Below are 6,380 nucleotides of genomic sequence, written 5' to 3'. Positions count from 1 at the left end.
CTATGCGGTAACCGAGCTCGGAAAATACTGCCCCTAGGATGGGAAGGAGTGTGCACCAGGAGCCCTAGTCCCGAGCACGACAGCAGTTAATAAGCTGCATGAACAGAGTGGATGGGCGAGGACCCTCCTTAAACGAAGCAGAAGGACTCACAGTGCTATAGCAGAGTGTCCTTAGGCATTCCACAGTTTCGTCAGATGGTTTCTCTCTCGGCTTGGAGTAAGTGAATTGGAAAAGACAACTGTAAATATATCCACCATAATCGAGAACATAGAAAACAGAACTATGGACGCCACACAAGCGTTGCAAATTGAAGTGTCCAGTTTGTCTCAGGTAGTGTAACAAAATCGAATGGCCCTTGGCCTCGCAAGGGGGTGTCTGCACCGTGATTAACACAAGCTGTTGTGTATACGTAGATCAGAATGGCAGAATTTCCACGGATTTGGCAGAAATTTGGGAACAGACCAAAGTCCTGCCTCAGGCCACCAAGGATGATACGTCCTGGGGCTTTGAAGAATTGTGGCACAAACTTACCTCATGGCTACTGAATTGGGTATGGTTAAGAAATCTGTTTCTAATGATAATAGTAATGGTCTGCATCTATATCTTAGCTTGCATTATGATTCAGTGTTGTTGTAGACAAATCTGCATGAAAATGAGGTATTAAGTATTGAGACCTTGGATTTATGAGTCCAAAGTCTCAAGAAAAGGGGGAGTTGATGCCTGTAGCTGATGCCTGCAAGCAGTTGGTGCTAATGGCTGTAAGGGGCCTCAGACAAGAATGCACCCAAGGACATAATTTTTGCCACTGTGATGGGTCCATCCCGGGGAGGGCAGAGAAGCCAACAGACACCTGTGGGAGCTGAAGGTAAGAAAGCTGAGAAACTTTACAGACAGAGCAATGAGCCAAGATGAGGTCTTATATGAAAAAAACCTCAGAGTTCATGGAAAGGACACTAAGACACCTCTTCAGCCACCACTAGGGACCACCACAGACCACCGAAAACCCCCATGGAAGCCCCTCAGAGACCCTTCCCCAAATTTTAGTACACTTGTGCAATGTATTAACAGATGCATTAGATCCTCTGGAAATAGGTGTGCACTGCTCGGAAATTACATGAATATTTGTTGGTCTCGGTCCAGCTGGGGTCGGGGCGACGCGCAGTTTGTTGAAGGGGGGGCATTGCCAAGAGCAAATGCTGCTGCACTGTGTGCCCGCTCCCAATTTATGACCACCTGTTTACATAGGTTCATTTTCACTTTTACATCCTACTGACCTTCAGGTTTTGCCTGTTTATAACTTACATGCTCACCACACTCTGCAGGTGGTGCTTTTTCCTGCTGTTTTTCACCCAACAGGGTGTTCCATAATGCTGCCTCAGTTATCCACAATCATTCTTCTAACCTCAAGGCCAGTTTACATTTTGCTAACTACCAATTCTTAATTCCCACAGGCACCTGCGGGCAGAGACCCCCTGTTCAGCGACACCCCGGGATCCCACACAGCTCCTGGGGGACCAACGCCCCCCAGCCCCCGCTGTGCTCTCCATCCTGGCACAGAGGAAAAGCAGCTGGCCAGGAGTGAAGCCAGTGAGGAGTCAGGACGGGGCTCCCTGTCCCCCCGCTCTCCTCTCCTGTGCCCTGGGTGGCGCCTTCCACCCCTCCAAACTGGCAGCAGATACGGCAGGGACAGAGTAGTTGCGGCTTCATCACTGCCGTTAGCCAGCCTGTGCCTCGGCTTCCTCCTGCGTGAGCTGGTACCAGGGCAGCTGGTGCCCACATCTGGGGAGCTTTACACCAGGCCAAATAACACTGAAAAGTTGCAGGGGAGTCACAGGCTGGTTTTGCTCAGAGCAGCCATCGACAGGGTGTAGGTACAGGGCCCAGTGTCGTCTGGGCTGTGGGTAAGCAAAGGCTGAGGGCAGCCATGGAGCGAGGGGCCGGAGTGTCCAGGAGCCCATTGCCTGCGGAGCGGCTCACAGTCGGTCCCCGGTTACGGGGTGTCGTTAGGGGTGATGTCATAATGGGGCAGATCCAAACCACCCGACGACAGGGTGTCAGAGCGTCAGTGCTGCAGCCGCGCCGCCACCGGTCACAGCAGACATGCTGCGCTCTGTCCCGGGTCTGCCGGCGGCCTCTGAGCCTGCCCAGCTGCCCCCCATCACCTACCAGCTGCCCCAGGCCAGTGTCTGGCAGGGGGGGCCAGGGCCCATGGGGGCCCCGGGGCAGCTGGTGCAGCTCCACCCCGGCATGTGGCTCCCTCCCATGGTGCAGCTCCCCCCAGGGGTGCAGTTCTGCTCCATGGCTGCTCCCTGTCCCCCTGCCCATGGCTGGGGACAGCAGGTGGTGGGGAGGACGCTGGTGCCCCCCCAGCCGATGGGGCTGGGGCCGGGGACCGTGGTCCAGGAGGAGCCCCTGTACCCCACGGGCTCCTGCCTGCTGCACGTCCCTGCCCGCCCCAGCCCCCCGTCACCCTGCCACCCCGCAGCTCAGCGCTGGGTGCAGGGCCCCCCTCTGCTCCACAACACGCCCGGCAGCGCCCAGAAGCTGCCGGAGGCCTCCAACATGGAGGCAGTGGCCGTCGAGGACAGCGTCCCTGCTGCCAGCGCCCACCAGCCCGCCCTGGCTCCGCTGACTGGCAGAGCCACCATAAAGCCCAAAGGTGAGTTTAGGGGCTGGCAGAGCCCACAGGCAGACAGCCAAGCTGAGGAAAGGTTGCATGGCCTGGACTTGGGTTGGCTTTGCTTTTGCAGCAGCAGTGACCACCCTGGCAGCCCCGGGGAAGCCCGCAGACCTGCCCGAGCAGGGGCTGGACGCCTTCGCGGAGGCCTTTCCTGAGGAGGCAGAGGACACCACTGCCCAACAGATCCTCGCTTGGCTTAACACCGTGGATGGCGAGGACACCATCCCTGACGTCCTCGACAGCCCCAGCGTGACTGCCTTCCTCCAGCAGCTCCCCGACGTCTCTGCCTACGTGGCGGAGGGCAGCAGCCCCAAGGAGCAGGCAGTGGCGGCAAGGCTGGGGGACAGTGAGGACGCTCTCTCCGATGTCCCAGAGCTGACGGCCCTCCTCGGTGAGCTCCCCGACCTCTCCAGGTATGTGGAAGCGGGTGGTGGTGGGAGTGGGGAACAGTGAGGACACTGTCCCTGATGTCCTTGATTTCCCCAACAGCCTCACCAGCACCATGTGCTGTGATGAGCTCCCCGACCTCTCTGTGTACGTGGTGGACGGTGACTGCCCCCAGGACCGAGCGATGGTGGCACATCTAGGGGACAGTGGGGACACCGTCTTGACCGCCAGTGTCCCCAACTTGCCTGCTGAGGTCCTCAAGGAGCTCCCTGACCTCTGCAGGTACGTGACGGAGGGCGGCTGCCCCAAGGAGCGAGCCGTGGCGGCAGGGCTGGGGGATGGCAAGGACACCGTCCCCAGTGTCCCCCACGTCTCCAACTTGAGCACCTCCCTTAACGAGCTCCCCCACCTCTCGGAGTACAGGGCAGAGGGCGGCTGCGACAATGAGCAAGTGGCGGTGGTGATGCTGGTGGACGGTGAAAACATCTTCCCCGACGTCCATGACAGCCTCGACAGCACAGTCTCCTCCAACAAAGCCCCCAACTTCTTGGGCTACGGGATGCAGGGCAACTGGGCCAAGGACCACCTGTCAGCAGCGATGCTGGGGGACGCGGACCCCTTCTGGGGGGTGCCAGCCTCCCCCTCGCAGGACCCCACAGGGCAGCAGGGCAGGATGGGGGCAGAACTGCCCACCTGGCTGCCACCGAGTCCTTCGGAGACATCTGAGGAGAGCTCGGAGGAGAGCTCGGAGGAGAGCTCGGAGGAGAGCTCCGAGGACAGTCCTGCGAAGAGACCCCAGAAGGGTCCCCTGAAGGCTCTTCCGGACAGTCACCTGCTGAGCCCACAGGGGATCCCGCTGCTGAGTCCCCTGCCCAGCCCCTCGCGTCCTTCCCGGCGTCACCCGCCCCGCACGGCCCGGCTGATGGAGGAGGTGCTGCGGAGGCAGCCCCGGGTGCTTCTGACTCGCCTGCCCCTGGAGAATGCGCTGAAGGGTCCTCAGGAGACCCCTCTGCCCAGCCGCTCACGTCCCTCCCGGAATCACCCAGCCCACACAGCCCAGCTGATGGAGGAGGTGCTGCGGAGGCAGCCCCGGGTGCTTCTGACCCGCCTGCCGCTGCCCTTGGGCGCTGTCTCCGGCCGGGGGGTGCCCGGATCGGGCCGGGCGGGGGGCAAGCGGGCCAAGCGCCCCACCCCGGCCAGGAGTGCCAAGAAACGAGAGACCTCCCTGCGGGAAAACATCCCACCCAAGAGGAGGAAGATGGTGGTGTGACGGGTGGGAAAACACTCAAAAACCTCGCGGGAGGTGAAGCCGGACAGGGACGGCGTGGTGGCGGGCAGCAGCAAGTGGAGAGCACCTGATGGCAACAACGTGGACGCCAAGCGAGCCAGAACCCTGGGGGACACCACGGGACAGCGTGCCGCCCGCTCCAGCCCCAGCCCTCTCCCCTGTCTCCAACTCATTCTTATTTCATTAAAGTTTCAGTGTTTGTTTCACAGCGCCTCTGCCAGTGGTCATTCGTGCAGCGGGAGGTGGGGGGTTAATGCAGCCCCTGCCCCATGAGCTGATACGAACGAAAATTGTCTGCAAGCAACAATCAGTGTGTTGATGGGGTGATTGTGCACCGGGTGAAAGAACCCGCTTTTGGGACAACACACAGCCCCCTGACTGCACACACACACACACAGACACTCCCTGCCTGCACACCAGCACACACACACACACAGACACTCCCTGACTGCACACCAGCACACACACACACACACAGACACTCCCTGACTGCACACCAGCAAACACACACACACACTCCCTGACTGCACACCAGCACACACACACACACACACTCCCTGACTGCACACCAGCAAACACACACACACACACACTCCCTGACTGCACACCAGCGCACACACACACACACTCCCTGACTGCACACCAGCGCACACACACACACAGACACTCCCTGACTGCACACCAGCACACACACACACAGACACTCCCTGACTGCACACCAGCACACACACACACACACACAGACACTCCCTGACTGCACACCAGCACACACACACACAGACACTCCCTGACTGCACACCAGCACACACACACACACACACACACACAGACACTCCCTGCCTGCACACCAGCACACACACACACACACACACACACAGAGACACTCCCTGACTGCACACCAGCACACACACACACACACACACACACACACACACACACAGACACTCCCTGACTGCACACCAGCACACACACACACAGACACTCCCTGCCTGCACACCAGCACACACACACACACACACACACACACAGACACTCCCTGACTGCACACCAGCACACACACACACACACAAAGACACTCCCTGACTGCACACCAGCACACACACACACACACACAGACACTCCCTGACTGCACACCAGCACACACACACACACACACACACACAGACACTCCCTGCCTGCACACACACACTCCCATGGACTCCTCAGCCTCCTGCTGCCACTGCTGCCAGCCTCTCGCTGCTCCATCCCCTTCGGTTGCTCCACACTGGAACCCTGTCCCAAACCCACCAGACCCCCCCTGCCCCCAGCTAACCCAGCTCAGCCCTAGAGCTACCCCGCAGCTCTGTCCCAGTGACCCCTCTGGCTAGCGGGGCGCTGGGGCAGCCAGCTGTGGGCTGGGGAGATGACCAGCCCTGCTCGGAGGGCAGCTCAGTGCAGCCTGGGCTCCGTGCTGGGTGTCCAAGCCGAGGCCTCTTGACAGAAACCTGGACTTGGTGGGACCGTGACACAGCATCATCTCCAGAGCCAGGACAGCTCCCTTCAAGCCATGGTCCAGAAGCAAAGGGCCCGCCCCAGTGCCCAGAGATCCCAGCTCAGCTGGAGGCGTGCGGGGCACCCCTGGGTGGGAGCCGAGCTGGGAGCTGCAGCACCATCACGTGCCAGGGGCCAGGAGCGCAGCAAGGGGGGGTTGGGATGGATGGTCCTGGCAGCTTCAGAGGCAGGACCTGGTGCAGCCAGTGCAGAGCGGACAGGCCTCGGTGGGAAGCAGCTCAGGGTATGATCCATCGTTTTGTTTACATGCCAGTGACTTGCCTTAGAAACTAACTCTCCAGATTTGTTTGATGTCTGTGAAGACAATCATGCCTCGTTACCCCTTTTTTGTTTCCACTCTGGAAGCCAATAGGGCTTCTCTGCACCCTCCCTGTAGGTATTTACAGACACTGCCAGGATCCCCCTGAGCCTTCCCCAGGCTGAACAGGCCCAGCTCTCTCACCTTTCCTCATGTGAGATGCTCCCGTCCCTTC

Source organism: Strix uralensis, chromosome 14 (genome assembly GCF_047716275.1).
Source record: "Strix uralensis isolate ZFMK-TIS-50842 chromosome 14, bStrUra1, whole genome shotgun sequence".
In the NCBI taxonomy this organism is placed as follows: domain Eukaryota; kingdom Metazoa; phylum Chordata; class Aves; order Strigiformes; family Strigidae; genus Strix; species Strix uralensis.
The sequence above is the reverse complement of the archived record's forward strand: the minus strand, read 5'-3'. Positions refer to the sequence as shown.